Source organism: Myodes glareolus, chromosome 20 (genome assembly GCF_982192425.1).
Source record: "Myodes glareolus chromosome 20, mMyoGla1.1, whole genome shotgun sequence".
Classification (NCBI taxonomy): domain Eukaryota; kingdom Metazoa; phylum Chordata; class Mammalia; order Rodentia; family Cricetidae; genus Myodes; species Myodes glareolus.
The window spans coordinates 37910000-37934366 of NC_142045.1; the positions used below are offsets into that span (position 1 = coordinate 37910000).

Consider the following 24367-nt stretch of genomic DNA (forward strand, 5'->3'; position numbering starts at 1 on the left):
TTTCATTTTATCTACTAATCCCAGTTCCAACTCCCTACCCTCCTATTCTCTCCACCTACCTCTCCACCCCACCTCCCATTCACTTCTCAGAGAGGGTAAGACAGGTTACTTTGTGGAAGTTCCAAGGCCCTCCTTACTTTATCTACTGAGAAAGGTATCTATCTAAATAGAATAGGTCCCCAAAATGTCAGTACAAGCAGCATGGATAAATCTTGGTGTCACTGCCATTAACAAGGTGAACCCTAAGAAAAACATATAGATCAACCTAGAAAGGGGAAATAGACAAGATAGCCTGACAAAATTGGGGGTTGCCTGGAGGAAGGAGGGCTAAAGGTGCAGAAGAGAGAAAAAGGGGAGGGGGAGGAGAACTTGAGGGAACTGGATAGTTGAGATGGAGGAAGGACAGAGATGAGAGAAAGGAAAGAGATATTTTGATTGAGGAAGCCATTATGGGGCTAAAAAGAAACCTGACACTAGAGAAATTCCCAGGAATCCACAAGCTAAGACCCTAAGCAATAGAGGAGAAAGTACCTGAACTGGTCTTGTCCTGTAGTCAGATTGATGGTATCTTAAACGCCACAATAGAATGTCCTCCAGCAACTGATGGAAGCAGAGGCAGAGACCAGCACTGGGCTGAGCTCCCAAAATCCAGATGAAGAGTGGGGGGAGTCAGAATATGAGCAAAGAGGCCAAGACAATGATGGGGACACCCACTGAAACAGTTTACCTGAGCTAACCAACTCCCTCCAGACAGGGAAGGAACCTGCATAGGTCCAAATGACTCCCTCTGAATGTGGGTGGCAGCTGTATGGTGAAGTAAATATCTTTGTTTTCTAATTAAAGTATTCATTGTCTTTCTCCCCTTCCTTTTTTCTGCAATGCCATTTTTTAGGAGAAAATAAATTGATTCCAAATTCCAGTTATTTTTATTAAATTCTTAAAGTATTAATCCTTATTTACAGAAATCTGATTGCAAAAAGTATTCTTAGAAGTGCTTTTTTAAAAATAAATGTAACAATAGAATGAAAGGTTTTCTGCAAAATTAATTTAAATTTGTTTTTCAAGTTTCTTTTGAAATTAATGAGGGAAAAGCTCGTGTAATTTGAATATTGAAATCCCTCATGACTTTTTTAAATAAGGCCATTTGATTCAACAGGACTTCAAAGACAAGTGGGTAAAGATGCAAATTAATTTAATAGATAAGCCACCCCAGGGCTGATTAGGAAGCACTTGCTGATTCCTTAGCTGATTGTAGGATACAACCAATAATCAGGGGGTTAACTTGAAACACAAAGACAACAGGTTTATTTTACAAGACTCTTGAGAACAAAAAAGGGCTGTAAATGGCCATATTTATCTTGATAGCCATTTGGAATGGGTGCATTAATAATTAAACCTTTGTTTTCTAAATATACGGACATAATAGCAGTTCCAAGGCACTGGTAATCAAATATGCATCCTAGAAATTGCTGTGATGCTTCTGATGAGCTTTTCCCATTTCAGCCATCATAAGGCTAAGACAAGCATGTGATTCTGTGGCATTTAATTGCCTTTTACAAAAGGTAATCATTATCTATTATTCTGCAAGAATTTAGGACTTAATTTCATAGTTAAAAAATTTCTTGAAAACTGGGGACTTGATATGTTTAAGGATATGTGCAAAATGTATGCACATATTAAATTTAATAAATATTTATAAATTTAAACATTTACTCTCAAGTACTTACAATATAAATCAATTAATTATTTACTTAATATTTAAAATTTAACAGCACTGTAATTTTAATTATTATGAGTTATTGTGAGTGTTATGTTGGCATATTAATTTTATTGTGTGCTAGTCTTTATATTAATTATGAAGCAACTTGTAAAGGGAGAAAGTCTTTTAGTATTGTAAAGTCAGTCTCCTAAATCTTCCTTCAAAGTGTTTCAAATTGCTGTGAAATTGCTTCTTACCTTTTAGTAATATGTCAAGAGCATATTCATAGCAATTTGTGAATGTGTGGCTTTAAGATTTCATGATGCTTCATAAGGTTTTTAATCTTTCTTCCTTCGCTGATTGGGGTGACTAATTTCTCTCAAGTTTCCACATTAATATTGGTTAATTATGCAATCGTCAAAATTATTTTGATTATTTTATGTTTGAGATGGAAATAAAACAGCTCTTGAGTGCATTTTGAGCAATAACAAAAAAATGAATAAAGGAAATTTGACATTGAAACACTCACTCCCTGTTTCGGTCCTGTCCCCATTTCTACCACTTTCACTTAATTTCTCTCCTGTGGGGGGCAGCATAACTAACCATCTTTCTCACCCAATGCTACATTGACATGTATTTTCTTTCAGCTAAATAGCCTAAAACTAACTTGTTTTTAAATATTTAAGCACAATACAAAAGTATTTATAACATCTGATAATCTCCTGTGATTTCCTCCTTTATCTTCTTTTGTCTCTAATGCTAGAGCTCAAAATTATCATGAAGCAGGACAGAGTTTCTCCCTTTGTGTCAAGGCTGGATGAGGTAATCCTATATGGGGACCAGGTTCCCAAAAGCCAGTTAAGCCCCAAGGGTAGATCCTGATCTCACTGCTAATACCCTTACAAAAAGACCAAGCTACTGCCTCAACTTGATGTGTCATGCCTTATTCAAGCCAGTAGATGACCTGCCCCTTTCTCAATCGAAAGAGGGAAGAAGTGGAAGGGGAAAATGGTAGATGAAGGGTGGGAAGGGGAGGGGAATGGAAAGAGATGAAGGAGGAAAAACTGCAGTCAGAATGTAAAATAAATGAAAAAATGTTATTTACATAAAATAAAAATGTATCATGAACTGGATTAACAATTCCTTGACACATTTTTCCCATGTATCATCTATTTCCTTAAGGTATACATTATTCAATTTGGCATAGTTTTGATAAATGTAAGGATCTGTTGAATATTTTTCTGTTTGTCACTTTTTACACTTAATCATTGTTCTGCATGGCAGCTTGTTCAGGTAATGTAAGTACCATTTCATTCTTGGTATTGACTTTGTGTTTCATGATTGACTCCCAATATTCACTTGTCCATGTAGTTACACTTTTACTAAAAACATATATACCTTCTTGTCCCATAAGTTTGAATCAGTCTATTGGTCTACTGATTGTCCTTGAGTTGAACAAACTCTAAAGATGTGCCCTTGACTTTGAAGAAGTATTAGAGGATTGGGTCAATGGTGATCAGTGTTAGATAAAGATGTGATACAGTAAAATATTTTAGTAAAAGGTGGCACGTCCCCGGGCAACTTGGTATTTTGTCAATTTGATTGTAGCTGGAGTTATTTGGGTAGAGGATGCAACTATGAATATTATTTCATAAACTTACCTGTAGGGAAGTCACTAGGACATTTTCTTGATGAATGATTGATGTGTGTGAGCCCAATGTACAGCATGCAGTGATACTCTTGAGTACAGTTCTGGAGTTTTTTAAAAGCAGATAAGGATGAACAAGCCAGTAAACAGCATTTTTCAGAGTCTTTACTTCAGGTCCTGCCTCCAGATTCCTTCCTGTCCTGTTTCAGTCCCTGTCCTGACTTCCCTCAGTGGCAGACTGTTTTAACCTAAAAATGTTAAGTGAAATAAACCTTTTACTTTCTAATTCAATTTTGGTTTTGGCGTTTTATCACAGTAATAGAAACCGTAACTAATACATGCCTCCAATACTTTTGTAAAAATGAACACACTGATGCTTCTGAAAGCAAATCAAAAAGTAATGATTGCAGAGAAGACTGGGATTATTTGCAGAGGTAGGATAAGGAAGAAAACAAATTATGCTGATTCACTGAACAGTTTTTTCCTCTATAGCCTCTCTGCCCCCTGAAAATTCCCAGACTTGAGTAATCTGGAAAGGAATAAAATCCGGAACTCTTATAATATACGTGGAATTAAAGCCCAAGTATTCAAGGATCAGATCCTTGCTATTTTTGTTAAGATAACCAAGAAAACTAAGTTATTTGTTATTACTTTACCAGTACAAAGACTCATAGTATTGGGGCGGGGGAAGTATCATGAAAAGCAACCCCAGGCAACAGAATTGGATACCAGAGGTGAGTCCATAACTACTAACAGTATTCACTCAGGACGACCTGTATTTCCAGGAGACAAGTACTTGCAAATATCCCTTTGACTTCGTTATTCTGGAGTCGAGTTATTAATAATAAAAACCCAGAGTCATATATTAGGAGTGAAATGCTGAAAGATCAGAGAAACAGATCAGCCAGCCACTAGTTCTTAACTCTACCAAAGTCTCAGACTGAAAGGGCTCAGTTGTGTGATTTTTTTTTTTTTAAATTCTGCTACGTTATATACTAGGTCTAGAACTTGACGGGAGAACACTCAACCCAAACCCATCAAAACAACAAATGCTTTGGCAGCTACAAACAAGAAGCACTGTATTTGTCCTGTGAGAAAGGAGTGTCTTTCCCTGTTTTCCACAGAGAAAACTGACTTTTAGAATAAATGGTTCACCAGCACATTGGATCACTTAATCAATACACTATAATCTTATATCTTTACACAGTGATGTCATTTATGTTATTTCCAATTTGGACAATTATCAGAGAATTGATTCTTGGCTAAAATCTTTTAATTTCAATCCCTAGCTTTATGATTCTGAAAGTAGTAAAATTAGCCAAACATCTTTACGTTTTCAGTTAGTTTGTGGGGCAATACAGATATGGCTGCAGGGGTAGACAGCTGCTTTTCCTTGCTGATTTCCTGTTTCTTGGAGCTTCCTTTTAGAATCATACTACCTCAGATATTAAAACACCTTCCCGTAGCACTGGGTGGATCCTCTTTGAAGGTTTACTGAAATTTTAAACACGTGTTCCATTTTACCAAAATGTTAAAAATGTGTTTCATCGTGGCCCCTCTAAAGCTCCTACACAACAGGAATGGTACCTCCTACCATGAAGTCTAGACGTCCATACATCTCTCCCTTGTCAGAAGTATCTGTTTTGATGGGTATGCAAGAACTCTCTTGAAATCTCTTCCACTATTACACATCAACCGCTTCTAATCCTGGCCCTTACTCTAGTGCTAGAAATTTCGGGAAGTTCCCACTTTGTGAAAACTCCTTTATATCTTTTCATTTTTTTCCTGTCACATAATTGAGATAATTATGTCTGCTAAACAACAATCACATTTTTTTCTCTGTTAAAAAAATAGAAGATATTCCATATTCTAGTTAAATTTCTATGATTTTGTCTTCAAGATTTTGGTTATCAATGGAAACACCAGACAGACATGGTTGGTTCAAAGTTCCTATGCGAAATAGAGGAACAGTTGATGAAGTAGTGTTCATGAATACTCTCCACCAAATATTTTGAATGAGGCCACCCTCAGTTTGGAGTCTCCCCGATTCTTGTAGTAGTTGTGGAAACAGCATCAAGCCACAAATTTCAGAGCTGTCAAATAGGATTTCAGCTCCACTAAATCTCAGTCTGCCAAAAAATGACACATTTACACTTTTGGTCTCTGAACCTTGCTTTTCCTGTCTCTCTCATACCATGGCCGAAATTCCTCTACCACTGACACTGGATCTGTATTACCATTATTAGCAAGTTGATCTAAGCAAAATCACCTTTGTTTGCATTTTATTTATTAATTTTCCATCATTTTATTTCATACCTACATGACCTTTGTTTATTTTATCTCTTCATTCACTTTTTTAGCAGTTTGTTTTATGTTAACTTGGAGTATTTTAACAAGGTATTTTGATGATATTAATCGATCTTTTTCATCTCCTCAGAGATCCTCTCCAACCACACTCCCTTTACTATTTCCCTTTGGCAGGGCACAGAGTCCAGTTTATATTACCTGACTACTCTGAGCCATAGGGCCTGCCAGGGACTGGTGATATACTAGCTATATCACTGAGAAAGAAAAACCTGACATTTCTCTCCCAAAATAAGCAATATTTTGTGGCCACCACCCCTCTACTTGATTGGATGTTTTTCCTGGAGTGAATTTGTGTAGGTCTTGTGAATGCTGTCATAGTCTTTAAGAAGTTCTATGTATAACTTCCTTGTGTGTGAAATCCATTTTTTTAGTCATTCTGTTTGCTTTTGTAAGTCAATGGTCTTAATAAGAGATTTTCTAAAAAAAAAAACAAAGCAAAGCAAAACAAAAAAAACAAACAAACAAAAAACCAAAGTGTATGATTCCCAAAAGTGACACTTAAGTTTGATTTCTGAACTGCATGCATATGTGCTTATACACATAAGGGAAAGGGATGATTATATCAGAGTCTGCTACACACACAATCAAAATCCCAAGTTTTGAGAACCTTCCACCAAGCATACCCCACGGATTTTAGTTCCATTTATATTGTTCTACCAAAATGACAGAGTGTAATCATAGGGAATAGCTCAATAGCTGTTTATCCAGCAAAGTAACGTTGTGAATTAATCCAAAATATTGATAAAAAATTTCCCTCTTAATATATTTAACATAAAGATGGCCAAGCAATGTTTTTTGCTGTTGTTACTGAAGTGGTAGAATCAACATCAGAATACCACAAATGCTAAATGAGCGCTATACCTTCATATCCCCAGGACTTATATAACCACAAATTTTATTCCATTTTTTAATCTTGTAAATTGATACATGTCAAAGGCCTTTTATCATGCTTCTGTTTTCTTATAAATGGAAACAATTTTAGTTATAAGAGCTTCATAAGTATGCTTGGGAACTAATATTTTAAAGTTTTTATTGTTAAAAAGCCTAGAAAATAAATAAAAACATCACACACCTTAATTAATTCTTGGTATCTATTTGTATACATAAATAATCACATAAAGACAGTACACAGATATAAAAAGAAATTGTACAGGGTTATTTCCTGATGTAGATATCATATCTACATATTTAATCTCCTATCATCTTAATTATTTTGTTAAGAAAGTATGAAATATGATACTCCATTTTATAGTTGAGAACAAAAGCTACAAATCACTGATGTAATTTCAAAATTGATATCGTATCAAACTTTTTATATATTTTTGGTTTTCATTGCTAAAAATGTCTGATTTAACTTATCCTTTAACCAAAGTAAGACAAAAATAAGTGAAATTTTTACACTATTTTATGAATTATAAATGTCTGACACTGTAACAAATATAAAACTGATTTTTTACATAATGTTGAAAGAGCCTCTCCTAAAAGAGAGATTAGATGCTATGATTATTTAAATGGAAAAGATGTTTTTTGAAGTAATTTCCCATATGATTTATAACTATCTTGAGATACTTTTTGTATTTTCATTAATGTTCATATAAAGTTTCATGGATTATTAACTATCATCAAGAGTATTTTATTAAATATTACTTTTACTAGGGTTTGCTAGATTTTTCTGTCAATATCTGACTTTGTTAACCTTCAGGTCACATACATACATGAAACTGAAATATTATAAAATATTCCCAAATACCTGACAATATCATATTTTGATATAACTTAATAATGATGATTCAATTTTAGTTAGTCGATTTTGTTAATAAAATGTTGTGATCTAAAAGACCAAAGCATTTATGGGAGATTATGCAATTGCTATTATACTAGTGTAGAGTTTGCATATGGAATACTAAATAGTATCATTTACCCATCCCTGCAGTGATGTATACCATATGAACATGGAGTTAGTGTCAATTAATCACATATGAAATAGTTGTTACTGAAAGTGTCAAATGTCAAAAAATCACATTTTTATCTATTATGAATAAAATACCATCAGTTGATTTTTATAAATTATAATTTATTTGTATCTGAATGAAGTTTAGTGAATGGCAATTTATACACATATCACTAAAAGGTCTAAAACAGTCTAGATTCACAGGCTTTACATTTATGCGTTCTTCTGATAGATAGTTTAGTGTGCAGTGGAAAATTATTTTTAAAACAAATTTGACCTTTTAAGTGTTAACTGCTTATGTTTAAAAGTTAATAACCTCTTAGCTTTTGACTGATTTCACTAACTTATGACTGATAAATTATAATCACCAGTTTTATATTACCACCTGACACAGGTTGCATGTGAACATAAAAACCAAATATGGATAAAAATAGCTAGAAGTATTGTCCATTTGTTCATATTCATTATTAGATGGTTATTATAACATTTACTGAAGAATGGATATCAATTGTAATCAAACAACATATCTTTTTACGAAAAGGATCTTTAATAACAGTAGATTGCACAATTTAGACCAATATCCTTCCAAAATCCAGGTTCAATGGCTTTCTACATTTAAAACATTTACCTTTAAGATTATAAAATGATTGCTTCATTTCTACTTTTCCTATCACTTCTCCAACCTGTTCTATATGAGTTTTCCATCTCTTTCTCAAATTTGTGGCTCCTTCTCATCTATTTAATTTAACTTAATTTAATTAATATTTATTGATATTTTTGTCCAAATTTAATGTTTGGTCTTGTATTATGTTAACTTCTACATATATTTTTAGGGCTCAGTATAGGATATTGGATCATCAATTGGTTGTCATTATTCTGTGGAAGACCATTTCTCTTGTTCTCAGTATTCCTTAGGTGCCAATAGTTCACCATATATGTTTGTGGCCTTTTGGACTTTCCCTATTCACTTAAGCATGTGGCTTTGTCCAGTCCCGGTAGACATATCTACAAAGCTTTTTGTATGTTTCCATTCACATTTGAGAGTCATCTCTGTATTAATATGTGATGTCTCTGATAAATTATTTGAAAAGATTCTTTAAGCCCTTTAAGGTTCAATTAGATAGATACTAGAACAGATATAAAACACTAAAGCATTTTTGAACAGTCTCTAAATGTGCTCTTAAATTATATGTACAATTCTTATTAATATAAATTATTCTCAACTAGAGAAACACAATACATAACTTACATTTTCTATAGAAAATTATGCCATTTCTCTTTGTAGTTTAGACATGATATAGTACTCTAGCCCCTCTCTTCAGTAAAAGTTATTCATATATACAGAATAGTAAATGAAATAAAAGTTTGTGCAGCCACTGTGGAAATCAGTGTGGCAGTTTCTCAGGAAACTGGGAGTCAACCTACCTAAGGACCCAGTAATTCCAATCTTGGGAATATACCCAAGAGATGCCCTATCATACTATAAAAGCATTTGTTCAACTATGTTCATAGCAGCACTAGTTGTAATAGCCAGAACCTGGAAACAACCTAGGTGCCCCTCAATAGAAGAATGGTTAAAGAAGGTGTGGAACATATACACATTGGAGTTTTACTCAGCGGTAAAAAACAATGACATCTTGAGTTTGCATGCAAAGGGATGGAAATAGAAAATGCTTTACTGAGTGAGGTAACTCAGACCCAAAAAGAGGAATATGGTATGGACTCACTCATAAGTGGATTCTACCCAAAATTAAAGGACATTGAGCCTATAATTTGTGATCCTAGAGAAGCTAAATAAGAAAGTGAACCTGAAGAAATTCATATAGTTATCCTCCTGGATATTGGAAGTAGACAAGATTGCCAGGCAAACTTGGGTTCATGGGGGGGGGCAGGGGGGTGAGGTGGAGAGTTGGGGGTTGGGGGGTGGATGTAAGGGGAGTTGGGTAGAGAGAAGGGAGAAGGGGAGGATTCAGGATAGTTTGGTTGAATGGGATGGATGGGATGGAGGAAGGCTGGATATGGAAGCAGGGAAGTAAATACCTCAACTAAGGGAGCCATTTTAGGGTTTGTAAGAGACTTGATTTTAGAGGGGATCCCAGGTCCAAAGAGAGATTCCCATATTGTTCCCTGGCTAGTAGAGGAGAGGATACATAAACTGGTCTCGTCCCATAACCATACTGATAAATATTTTGCATATCACCATAGAACCTTCATCTGGCGATGGATGGAGATAGAGACAGAGTCCCTCATTGGAGCACTGGACTTAGCTCCCTAGGTCCAAATGAGGAGCAGAAGGAGGGAGAACGTGAGCAAGGAAGTCAGGATCATAAGGGGTGCGTCCACCCACAGAGACGGTGAGACTGATCTAATGGGAGTTCACCAAGGCCAGCTTGACTGGGAGTGATGGAGCATGTGATCAAAATGGACACTGAATGTGGTTGGCAATAAAGGCTGACTAAGAAGTCAAGTATAATGGCATTGGGATTTAATTCTACTGCATGGATTAACTTTATGGGAGCCTGGTTTGTTTGGATGTTCACCTTTAAAGACCTGTATGGATGGGGGAGGACCTTGGACTTCTCATGGGGCAGGGAACCCTGACTGCTCTTAAGACTAGAGAGGGAGGGGGAGGTGCAGAGGGGGAGGTGCGGAGAAGGAGGGAAATGGGAGGTGGGGAAGAGGTGGAAATTTTTAATAAAAAAAAAGAGTAAAAAAAATAGTTTGGTAGAACCAATAATAGAGATCACAATGCTGTCAATATCAAAACCTATGTCCCAATTTTTGTTTGAAAAAATATGAAAAGCAATGGGTTAAAGAACAAGAATAAAACTGTAAGTTAGCATAGGTTTTTTTTTCCTTTTTCATAATTTTTTTTTAAATAAATCATTAAAAATTTCACTGAAGTTGTGACCTCCAACGCGTTCATCTATTTTGCTGTGTTAAATGGGTCTGTGTGTCCATTTGCTTATATGTGAATAAATACAATTGTTTTGAAGAGTTATGCAAACTCACAGGTTTTCCTGTTGATTTGCTGTAATTAGTTCATCAGTTCCTACAGCCCTAAATTTTGTATTGTGTAAATCTTAAAAAATAAATATATTTTACTAGTATAAATATATTTATAAATATAAAATATAAAAAAGCATTTTATAGATTATAAATAAATAATTATGAAGTTTTGTATGTATTTTAGTAATAGATGGTTAAATAAATTCTTTAAAAAAACTACTGATACGATTAAAAAGCTGGCTGTGGTATTTTCAAACTTATTTTAAGGTTTGTTTTTTTTTAATTATTATTTTTAAACAATCTTTTCTCATTTTACATGCTAATCCCATTTTCCACTCCCTCCCCTCCTCTTGCTTTCCCCCACTATCACTCCACCATATTCTGGATTCACACCTCACAAAGGATAAGGCTGTAACATGAGGTGGCCTGTTTGTTGGGGTTTTTGTCCTGCCCAGTTCCCCTAGCTGTTTAGTCCCAGAGAAAAATCACACTGAAATCTCTGTAAGTTATAATCTGATTGACCCATTAGCTCTAGCCTCTCACTGACTAACTCTCACATCTTGATTAACCCATTTTTCTGATCTATTTTAGCCATGTGGCTCAGTACCTTTTTCAGTGCAGCAGCTCACATCCTGCTGGTTCGGTGATCTGGGCAGGAGTGAGGGGAACCAGCTTCCTCCTTCCCAGAATTCTCCTGCTCTCCTTGCATCATTTCCACTTCCTGTCGGGTTTCCCCGGCTACACCTCCTACCCGGCCAATCAGCGTTTATTTAAAACATGATTGACAGAATACAGACAATTCTCCCGCACCATAAGGCTTCCCATGGGGAGTCAACAAAGGCTTGTTAACTTTCAATTTGAGGCATGACTAAGGCCCTTCCTCCTATAGGAAGGGAACAAGGTATCCCTCCAAAGAAAATGGGCTTAAAAAAATCCATTTAAAGCACTAGGAATAAATTCTTGTCCCAATTCCAGTGCCCTCATAGACTGTCCATCACCTAAATTCATAGCACTTAATTTGGGCCTATACAGACTCTCCCACAGTCAGTTTGGAATTAGTGAGCTCCCAGTAGCTTAGGTTAGGTGTTTCTGTGATTACCCCCATCAAGGTCTTGACCCCTTTGTTCACAGGATCTCTGTTCCCTCTCTTCAACCAGACTCTCTGAGCTCAGCCTGGTGTTTCACTGTGGATCTCTGCATTTGCTTCCATAAGTTACTAGATTAAGGTTCTATGATGACAATTAAGGTAGTTATCAATCTGATTCCAGGGGAAGGCAGTTCATGTACCCTCTCCACTATTCCTTAGAGTCATAGCTATGGTCATCCTTGTTGATTCCTGGGAATTTTCTTAGTGCCAGGTTTCTTGCTAGCCCAACAATGGCTCTCTCAAATAAAGATATCTCTTTCCTTGCTCTCCTTCTCTGTCCTTCCCCAATCTAGGCCATCCTGCTCCCTCATTTTCTCCTGCCCTCTTTTCTCCCTCTCCCCTCACCTTCGTTAATGCAGTAGGTTGCATATCAGTCTCTAACAACTCACCATTTAACTTAAGTCCCTCCTAAGAATAACTATGGATTTTTATGTACAGGATTTTTATGTACTTTATGTATAGAAGTTACTATAGTGGACTCTGGATAAATAAAAATATAGGACTTATTAAAAGTAATAGTTGTGACAAAATTTGTTGTTTTAGTCTGAGATACAAAGAAATAGAGAGCAAGAATACTTTTGAGCCTATATTAGGGTGACCATAGTAGAATGAAATTTTTTCTAATTATTTTTTCTGCATTCTTTTATTAAATTTCAGATTCAAAACTGCCTGGATAAAAGATTAATTAACAGTTTAATCTGCATAAATTCACCTTGAGCCTTTGAGAAGCCAGGACTGCAAGAATCCCAAAGGCTTCCTCACGTTGAGAGACATAACAGCAATGCAGTTTTTACCAATGTTAATGGCTCAACTAAGGAAGGAACACTATGTATCATGAATTTTCAAAATTCATTGTCATTGACTATATATTCTACAGGTCTGGAACTTATATAGAAAAGCTGATACTGAATTTGGTATGTTGATGTTTAATGGAAACATTTAGCACATTTAAGAGAGAATTTTATTCATTTAATTGCTTCTTTCATTATGTCATTATTTTCCCCACAACTCACCTCCTACTTTTGTGTGTCTTTTATATGTGATCTACTTCATATATTAAAAATACTTACATGTGCAATGATGGGCAGCATGTATTTTAGCAAGGGCACCTTGCTAGTGACAACAACATTGAGGAATATTACTTTTCTTTCCCCTACATTAATTGCATAGGTTCCTCAGGATGCAGTGCAGAGCATGAATATTTCCCCCATCCTTGATGAATGCCAATGTGTCCAGTCTTGAGAGGGCCTTATGTAGGTAACCAAGACAAGTATGAATCTATGAGAGCAATAGTTTGCTATGCCCAGAAGACAATATGTCATCATTCTTTTAATCTGAGGTCCTTCAATTATTTCTTTATCCTCTTCCTTGAATTTTGTTAAGTCTTGGAGGGGCTAATATTAATGTACATTTATGGCTGGTCATTCAACAGTACCTTATTCTCCTAATTTTAAACACCAATGATTCTCTTAATTAATGATCATGATTATTGCAAACCAAACTTTCTATGGCTCAGACTAAGAAGAGAACTAATCTAATGGAATAAACAAGTATTTGAAAGGAGCATTAATAACATATTCTTTTAGAAATGGTAAAAGAGTACCACCTAGGGACATTTCACCATATTTATAATACTAGGAATGAGTTCCTTCCAGTAGATCAAGCCTCAAATACAATCAAAAGAAATTGGTAACTACGATCAACAGACATGCCACTATTGTTCTAGTAGCTATCTTGAACTTAGCATGGTAACATGTAGAATTCATAAATGGGTTCAACACTGATTTCCATAGAGCCTACATTAATCATTTAACTGTGAGTAAGATGCTGAGAAAAATCTTATGGAAAGTGTATATAAAATACTATAAAATAGAGATTTATTTAGCAAACTATAATTTATATAGCTCCATATAAAGAATTATGACCCCAGTCAAGCATAAAAGATTATCAATAAATGATAAAACCTAATTCTCTCTCAATCTTAATCACTTCCCTAGCATCATAGATTGTATTATCATTGTCTGTCTATTAATTCTTCTGTTTGTCTATCTTCAACCTATCTATCATATGTATCCAAATATGTATTCATCTGTATCCTTTGCAAATCTGCATTATATATCCTTTCTATTATTTCACTTCTTCCTCCCTCAATATTTCTAGGTTTCTACAATTGAGTGTTTTTCTCAGATGAGTTCATTGGATCTAACATATATTTTTGAGGTAGATCTTAAGTCTACTCCCTTCTTTCAGTAAAACAAATTATATTAACTTTTAAATTTGATACTTTGTTGGTCATGCATAATGAAAACATTGTGCCATCATTTATTAGATTTATTTCCCTGGAGATTGGTGGGATAGAGATAGTTAGACAGAAAAAATTTAAAGCAATAATTCATTGTTAAAATATCAGAATTCATCTAAAGACTACATTTTAAATCCTTTTATGCTTCAGCTCCTCCACTCTAATAACATAAGTTTTTTTCTTAGAAACTCACCAACAACTTCTCCAACACTGCCCTGTTCAATGTACCAGATGTATTTATATATGTCTCTTACTTCCTGTTGTTGCAGAAGAAAAGTTATTAATTTAGCATTTCTATTGCCAGTATACTCAATCATTTTTCTTTTGATGCTTAATAAAGTGATATTTGCATTTTAATACTATGTCTAAAATTTAAAATATACCCCAAACAATAGTGATTAAATTTTACTAAAGTCATACTTTTCTACTTTTTAAATGAAGGCAATCACACAACTAGATTCTGGCCCATTAGTGATATTAGACAGGAAAATCCAGGTTTAAAATTACTTTTTTTCTTTACTTATGACTACTAGGAATTAATTTTCTGTTCCGTCCAAGGTACATTTATGGGGGTCAGGAAAGTCTAGTGCTATGAACACTAGTGGGCACCCTCCAGCTCCTGTTGTCTGTCACTTGCTGAAGTCTTTCTACTTTATAGGTGGGATAGCTGGGAGGGGCTCTGGCCTATAACCACTTAAGGTTAAGCTGGCTTATGTTTCTGCCAGGTCAACACTACACCCTCCTGTTAGCCTGGCAAGGATGGATGACTGGCTACTTCATCATGGTTTCAGGAGCCAAGCTATGTGTGATTGGGCTTCTAGAAGTCTGTAATTGTTTTTCTAATTTATTAGTTTAATAATATCTATACTCAAATTCCATAAGATAACTATTGTAAGGAGCTGCCAGGACATCGCCATTGTGAAATGGTGCTGGTGACTTGCAGCTTGGAGGTAAACAAATCCTTTTGAAGTTGCCCAGTGGGCCTTGGCCTGTATTTGCATAACTGAGCCTTGGTTCCCTGGCCTGTCCCGAGGCCCTGGGCTTCAGCAGAATGGTATTCACCAATCAGAACAGTGTCCAAGCCTCTCCACCCTAGAAAAGCACCTGCCACTTGGCTTTTCGCTCTCTCTCGTTTCCCCACTTCCCCTTCAACCGAGAGGCTCCAATAAAGTTGTGATTTGGGAAGAATTCTCGATTTCGTGGTTGTTCCTGCTTGCTGGTCAAGGGGCGAGTCACACAATCTATAATTTCTAATTTTATTGAAAATAGATTTTGCTTCATACTATATATTCTGTTTATGGTTTCTCCTCCCACAAATCCTCCCAGATCCTCTCAATCTCCCTATCCACCAAAACTCTTACTCTCTTCTGCTCTCATTATTTCTTTTTATGTGTTTCATATTGGTATCTTCAATTTAAGATTCTTTAAGCAAAAACTATTTTAATATTTTTATTTCTTTTATTCTAAACTTAGACAAATTTTGGTAACATAATGAGTATATGTACCACTAGACATGCATGTTTTTTAAAATTTTTTCTCTTTTATTTATTTATTTTTTATTTGTATACTTTATTAACATTTCCACATGTTTAGCTAGCAGGGAAATTAAACTTAAACTGTTTTGACATGCATCAACCATGCCACAATGGTCATTGTTAAGAAAACGTAGCAACAAATGTTGATGATGGAAGTAAAGAGGAAAATACATACTGTGAGAATGTGTGGAAAGATTGAGGAAAGATATCAGTATGGGTGTACAAAAAATTAAAATAGAATTACTCTATGATACAGGTATATTATACTTAGACATAAACTGTAATCTGTGTTAGTTTATCAAACAGTTGTTTGGTCTTCTATTAAAGATGACAGTGACCACCAGCAGCTGCAGGAGCATAGATCTGCTCCCAGTAGCCCTGGGAGACTCTTGGAAGCTTCAAGGAGAAATAAAGCAGTGAAGGGTGAGTCTGCAGAGCTCACATGTCTCCAGAAGAACTCAAAAAGGGTGGGTCTCATGGGATTATACTTGTAAAAAAATGTCTCATGAAATTGGAAATGAAGATGGAAGAATGAAGGATCTGCGTGCAATAAACAAAGTTGGAGTCACAGCAGTGGCAACTATGGCAGGCAGAGAAACATGTCACTGCTGAGCATGGCTAGTCCTCAGTCTTGCCAAGAGTCTTGGGCCAGTGGGCCTGACCCATAGAATTAAGCAACTACTGCTGCAACTGGTGCTGCTCCTCTTCCTCATCTCTGCCCAAGGGCTGCAGTAAGGATACTGGAGGCTGGAACTTAGGACAGCCCGTTGCCAAGGACTCACTGGGACTTTCCCCCATCTGCTGCCTAGGCACGAGGTCACCATGATTCTGGGCTATAATAGGATATCTGAGATGGATCTTAGCAATAGTCCAGTATTTCTGGCATTTTGAGTACCAGAAAACTTGAACTAGAATAACAACTCATTATAATACGTATTTATATATAACACAGTTAAGGAAAAATACTGTACAATACAGCAATTTCTGATACCACATTGATGTACAAATGTGCAATGGACAGAAGGAAAAGAGAGCAGAATTACATGTTGCTGAGAGAGATGGAACTAGCAATGTGGAGGTAGAGGTAACAGGTGTGGGAGGACAGGGGAGCATGTTGGTGGTGGGTGGACCTGACAGAGTGGTGTGCAGCAGGCTGGAGCTCAACTGGGTTTGCCCCCAAATGACTGCACAGAACCATGATCATCCAGGCTCTAGAAGACAACAAGTTTCAGATGAAGTATTGTTAGTTTTCGGAGCTATGCCCACTCATCTATTTCCAATCCAGAAGTCATTTTGATGTCTGTGCTCTGTGCTGCTGCCTGAAACTATGTTGATGTTCATGGTTCATGTATTTTCTGGAGGATATGTGGATGTTCATGGCTCTTTTGAATTCTCAAAAACCTTTAAATAATTAAATTTTAATTTCTTAAACTTATGGTCACTCTCTTTAAGGTGTTTTCCAATTTCAGTCTTCCATCAACTATGCAATTTTAAATAAATCAATAATAAAAGCATATGAAATACATGCATGTTTTAGCATATATGTATACGCTGTTTGGTGCAGTCAATGGTGCTTGTATTTCTGCTACTGATACATATTATATCATAATGCATTTAATGAAGATTAGATTATTTTAAGTACATTCATTATATTTATCTTTTTGCTAAAAGAGATATTATTGACTTATGATTTTGAAAAAAAGGCTAGACTCATGGTATGCTGCAATGGAGAGACTGTTGTGTGGAAAAAAGTGACATCAATGTGCTACCAAGATTCATCAGCACCTGGAGAAGCAGAGTTCCTGTTATAAAACCCAAGGATTGGTTCTTCTGTCAAAATAAACTAGGGTCTGTGAGTGGCACATGGCAGGATTGAGACAAGGATGTGCCTTTGTTTCCAGTGGATGGATGTGATTAGTTTGCTTGAATCACTATGGACTGGAAGTCAATTAAAATGTACTTATTAGAGACAAGAAGGAATTTCATCTGGTCCCAAAGATGATGACAGGTGTTAGAATACTGACACTTATCCATAGGAGTAAAGTAGGGAAAGTAACTTTGGTTTAGGGTATATGATTTTCTCCTGATTTTACTGATTACTGTGGTAGTAAGTTATGGATACTTTGGCTAGACATTAAATAACATGAAATGAGAGATATAAACCATATTTATTTTTGTTTTTAAATACACAAAGAAATCAGTAATGTTTGGGTTCTTTTATTGACTAGACTTTTCAGTAACTATTACCTATATATTTGTATATATCTGTATAGACTACAAAGAATTTTATTGACTACCATTCCTATGAATTTAGCTTATTCTCATACCACACAAATGTGAATGAACCATCCCTTGATATACCAGAACCACTAATGGCAGCTATTGATAGCTGCTTCTCAAGGTGTAGATTATAGAGAAGCCTGGAAAAATTCTCAGAAGCCCATTAGTTATCAAAATGAATTCTATACAAGTACCAAAGGGGAAGCTCCTAATATTCACAAAAGTTCTCCTAACACCATTCATTGAATGCAAGTACCTGGGAAATCAATGAATCTCCAGAGAAACTGAATATAAATAAAAGATTTTTTGGCTCTTTTTCAGTGTAGTATAGAAACAGAACAGAAGGAAAAGTTTGCATAATTGTAACATGGATGAAACAATGAAGAGTCAGGGGAAAATACTGAGAAGTGTACATACTCATAAATCAATAGAACAATGTCATAATAATAAAACGGGTATTGGAAATACGTGAAGAAAATCCAATAGGAACAATAATGAAACATTTAGTTCATTTTTATTTTTGTCATACTCAGAAGGCAAGAATTATTCAGACTAAATTGATTGCTACAGTGATGGATTACATTTTATAGTTAACCAATATGCAAAGTGAATAACAAAAATGTTCTACTTTTAATTAGGAAATAAAGTAGAGATTGTAGAATAGCACAACCACCTCAATGTAAACCAGAAACATAGAAAAAGTTGTGGAATCATTATTACTTTATTAAAGAATATGACCCATATCAACATGATCATATATTTATTAATCTGAAGAACTTTTCCCATAGAAATGTCAGATATGCAATTCATTTTAAGTCATTTATTCTGAGTGCTCATTTACTCGGTTACTCTTTCTGTTAACAAGTCATGTGTGTTGTGCAGTGAATAACAGAATCATTCCACCCTTAGGAACATCACGGAATTGTAGTGAGGAAGGAACATATTGCTGTTGGATGTGCATCGTAATGTATAAGACTTTGACTTCTGCTACCCTGAGCTGAAGACTGGGTCTACTTCCTTCCTCCACCTCCTGCGATGGCACTGTGACATGACCTTTCTCAGATGTTGGAAATCCTCTACATATGCTATTTTCAACAACAATAATTTCAAGAAATGTGACCAGCCAGACTGAAATTGAAATTTTATTCAATGTTTTAAGTTTAACTTAAACTTAAATAGACATGCACAACAATGAAATCTATTAAACAAATCCAATGTGCATTAAATAGTAAATCTCTTTGCATACAAAAGTACACAAAATGAATTAGATTTTTCTGTTAATGGTGGTCATGATATTTTTAAAAAGAAATTGAATGATTAAAAATTAAGAAAAAACTTCATATGTAAACTTCAAATTCACCTGTCCTTCAGGAAAACTTTCCATTTGGATTGCAAAAAGAAATACCTTACTTTTGAACTTATATTTATTATTAGGAAAATGAGAGTTGCCACTGTCAGCTAGCTTTTGTCATTTTGCCAGCATTACTATCCCTTGACATTGTATGTATAGAAAGTCCTATCAATTGTACCAAGTTGTTTGCTCTTATAGTTGCATGACTTCATTTGCAGCTTTACCATGATCAAGAAATAACAATTCTAGCAACCAAACACAGCCACTGTCTTCTTAGTTGGTGCATATTGTCTACAGGGAGGTCTGCGCAAGGATCCCGGATAAGATCTTCTTCCTTAAAGTTATTTTTACTAACAAATAAGTCTTTGATAGTTATCTGTATTAGAAACAAGGCTGTATGGAAGGACAAGAGCAGTTTGCACAAGATCCTCAAAGACTGTGAGAGCAGAGGAGAGAAGGACACAGCCAACTTGCAGTCTCTGCTCCCAGTCACACTGTTTCTTCTGTCTGTCAAGCTTAGTTTTCTTATGCCCTCTTTTTCACCTTTCTTGATGCTCTGAGCTTGACTGGTCCTGTACCCACTACCTAACTCCAGTCTCCATTGTCCCTGCACCATATGTAAAGAACTTGGCGTTTTTATCATGTGTGCCTGTCTATCCCTACAGAGAACAGCTCCTGTGTTCTAAAGAGCAACATGTGTATCATGTACTATCGTTAAGAGTCATGTTTTCCCTGAATCTTCTATATTCTCACATGTTGCAGACATACTGAATGAAAAATGGAAATGTATGAGACTTCAAACTTACACAAAAATGTCCATGCAAATACTGGATACTGAGAATGGGAGAAATTCTTCCCTAGGGAAGAGCACACTAAATTACTATCTAAGATCTAATGGTCACTCATGAAAATATCCATACATGTATCTTTATTTAGATTGAAATGGTCATATTTAGGAATACATTTATATATTTTTATATAATACATATATAAATTTATAAATATAATAAAGATGAAACAGACTGGTGAAAATAAGTTCTACAAATTTGTAAAATGGCAAAGAAGTGTATATGGGAAGACTTGGAAGGAAAAAAGAAAAGGAAGAATTAATGTAATTAATTTATAATTTTAAAAATAAAATGAATTTAGAGATCTTGATAATCTTGATAATAGAGACTGTCTTTTATGTCATTTCTATGTATCTGATAGAAATCTTATTTTAACTGAGATTGCTAATCTTGTGAAAAATAAAATAACATTATTAATAATAACTGCAAATATACAAGGATGCAACTGTCTCTCAATGATAATAACATTATTCAAATAAAAGAGGTTATGAGTTTGAGTGGGAATGAGTAGAACATGAGTCCTACTGAAAAGGAATAGGGATGGGTAAAAATAAAATGCCTGTATTATACTCTTGCATAAAATTCACACAAAAATAAAAATTAAATTTAGAAACATTGATATTACTCAAAATATTTAAAATTTTCTTATTTATCACAAGCATTAAAAACTCAGCTAGATTAAAAAAATCAAATATTTGTTCTCAGTAAATATTGTTTTAAATTCACACTCAGTAAATAGTATTTAATAATTCTTTTGGGAAAAATACACATGAGTTTTCTTCACTTATGTGTTTTGTTTTCTTTCAATGATCATCTGTTATTTTTATAATAAACATGTTCTATACTTTTAAAAACTAATTGACCTTGAAATATTAATAAGGATTTTAACTAAATATCTTTTCAGTCTTTTACAATGACTGAGCTATCAACAGTGTAGCCGTATTCATGGGACATTATTGGCAGTGTTGCAATCTTCCTCTCTATTCAAATATGATAATTATTTTTAATTATTTCTGCTATTCTTTAGCTTATAATTACAACACTTTTCTTTTTCTCCCTCCAATCCATCCCATAGCTACTGTGGGACAGTGGTGTTTATCTTACCACTTTATTTTAATAAAACACTGATTGGTTATTAGACAAGCAGAAAATATAGGCAGGGTGACCAGGCAGAAAGTAGAGATTGAGTGGCAAGAACAGGAGAATTTTGGAAGAAGAAACTGTTAGTCTGCATTCGTCACCCAGAGAGGAAGAAAGATAAGAATGCCTTGCGATGAAAGCCACCAAGCCATGTGGCTCACAGTCAAGAATAATGGGTTAATATAAGATGTAAGAATTAGTTAATAAGAAGATTGAGCTAATAGATCAATCAGTTTATAATTAATGCAGACTTCTGTGTATTTCTTTCAAACTGAAAGGCTGCGGGAATGGATGGGACAGAAACCTTTGTTAAGATATAACCCTTTGCTCTTTTTTCAAATTCAGAGCCTCTTCTTTTTTTAAAAAATTCTTGTTTCATATGCATTTCTACTTATTATATTCATAAATATATGACACACAATACTATGCATATGTGTACACATAAATATACACATATACTCCTAAATACTTAAGAAAACCTGATCAGCCTGTATAGTGTTACTTGTATATAAGTTTTCAAGGATGATTATTTGGAATTGGATAGCCAATTGCTATGCTCTTCCTTGGGAAGATTATTTATCTTGCTCTTAACATTCTTTATCTACCTGTAGTTTGTTGTGTAGGCTTACTGGGCATATCTGTATCCTGATATGATGCCATTAAAATCTTGCAGGAAGAGTAGCTTTGAGCTCACCATGTGTCTTCAAGAATAGGAGTTGTTTTCAGTTATTACTGAAAAAAATGTCTGTTAGCTCAAAATCTGAATTTAAATTGTTCTATAAAGAATGAACCATACAGTGATGAATAACAGAAGAAATTTGATCTTTTTTTTTCATGAAGAGTGAGAGAATGGAATGTTCATTATCAACTTTACTGTTGTGTTGAGAGCAAGCCCTTCGATAGAGCAGCAAAGTTGAGAGAGTATTTCACAAAGACTGTGTGGTCACTGGAACTAAATCAACCAATGTGTTGTAGTCAGTGAGTTGGAAGAGGCTGTCTAAATGGAGACTAAGCTTCGTGTGGTTTTGAAGCTAATAGCTGGGTTTTCCTTATTCATTTTTCAATATACAATGAAGTTTCCATTGTTCATGACAAAATCACAATAAAAATGACAGAATGAAGACATGGACAGTAAACAAAGATGTCTCTGATGTTTTGCTATATTTTATACTTTGGATTTGGGAAATTTTAAATGATTTTGAAAATAATCAAATACTACCATATGAAAGAAAGCACAAAGGTGTTGGATAAAAAATGAGCAAACAAGTGATAATCTAAAATCTGCTGTAAATAAAACTCACTCTCATAATCTGAAGCTTTTAACTCATTTTGTCTCTAAGTGCTATTGCAACATTCAAAGGGGAAAAACAAAAACCTCAGAAAGGTGAAATGAAATATCTGAGTTTCAAAATTATTGTAAATAGTCTCTGTTATCATTTATAAAGACATGGGGCCAGAGGCTGGTACCACGATGGACAGAGGTCCCACAAGGGACAGCAGTAGGTCATTCTAGGTCTCTTCGGATTCCCAGGGTGACAGGGTGACAGAGTGACACCATGCCGAGAGAGTTTGACTATAGAGTTTATTTAGTGAGTTATGGAAGAGAAAGGCTAGGGGATGGGGAGAAAGGGGGAAGAAGAGAGAGAAGAGCAGAGGAAGAGGCAGAGAGAGAGAGAGAGAGAGAGAGAGAGAGAGAGAGAGAGAGAGAGAGAGAGAGAGGTGAGAGAGGCAGTAGTTACCTCTTCAGATGAGGAACAGAAAGAAACACGGAGAATAGGCAGGAGATCTAAGGGGGAGGTGGGAGTTGACTGGGCTTGTTTCTTAAAGGAACAAGGAACCCAGGTGACAGATCAGGCCAACAGATTACAACAGTCTCCACTGCAACTAGGAGTCATCTGGCAGATATTCCTTATTTATCATGTTTTCATAAAACAATGTCTGGTGTGGGAAGGCCTTCTGTCTATGTGTTGCTTTTATTGGTTAATGAATAAATATGCTTTCACCTAATGGCTTAACAGAGTAAAATTAGGTGGAAAATCCAAACAGAGATGTAAAGAGAGATTAGGCAGAGTCAGAGAGAAGTTACATAGCTGCCAAAAAAGACAGACACCTCCACAGGAGCCTGCAGAAACTTTGCTGGTAAGTCGTGATCTCATGGTGATGCACAGATTAATGGAGATGGATTCGCTTAGGATAAAAGTTCTAGCTAGAAATACTCTTTTATTTACTGGTTTTTTTTGTTGATTTTTATTGAGTTCTACGTTTTTTTTCTGCTCCCCTCCCTGCCTCCCCCCAACTTCAATCCTCTCCCAAGGTCCTCATGTTCCCAATTTACTCAGGAGATCTTGTTTTTTTTTCTACTACTTAAACTAATAACACTGCTGGTCAAGCAGTGTTAGAAATAATAAAGTTTCTGTGTAATTATCTCAGGTCTAAACGGTTGAGAATGAATGAACAGCCTTTGCCTACAAATGTCTGTATAATATAAATCAGAAGTGTATTTGTGTATTCCTCTCAGCCATGATGTCTCAGCTGCTACCATATAGAAAGAAAAACTATATTTTCAAGACCCAATTTCTTCTCCCAGATTCCTTCATAGTAGCTTCAGGACTCTGTGTAGTTGATTGTCCTATTCGAGTTCATATCTATGTTCCTACAAAGAACTAGAGTGTTAAATAAGAACCAGAGACTCTTTAGTGACAGTGCTTCTTTCTGTACTTTGCAATTGTACCAATTAACAAAGAGCTTTTTAGATTAGAAGTTGAAGGAAATTAAAGAAACTGAGCAAGATACTGACTCTAAGCACAGCCTTGGTTTAGAATGCAAGTAAATATTAGCAATTGAGCTATCGAGAAAACTCTGACATATTTTAGGTAAAAATATGCGCCTCAATTTGAATTGAAAGCTTAATTTTGTGATTTGTTAGATATGTTAATCATTTCAAATGAAAATTTACACATGAAAAGGAAAGGAAAAGATACCTAAAATAGGCTAGCAAATAAAGTACCAGGAACTAATTGATATGAAATTCATATGTGGCAGCCTGTCCCCTCAGTAAAGTAGGGTTGTGGTTCACAAAGACAGTCAATG

General features: G+C 35.2%; 1 long non-coding RNA gene across 1 annotated transcript; it reads left to right on the top strand.

Moving 5' to 3' along the window:
- The first annotated feature begins 12484 nt into the window (after window positions 1-12484).
- Window positions 12485-19219, top strand: LOC125394131 (uncharacterized). The gene is made up of 2 exons (XR_007230111.3): window positions 12485-12735; window positions 18848-19219. It is a non-coding gene; the product is annotated as an uncharacterized LOC125394131 (long non-coding RNA).
- The last annotated feature ends 5148 nt before the right edge of the window (window positions 19220-24367 follow it).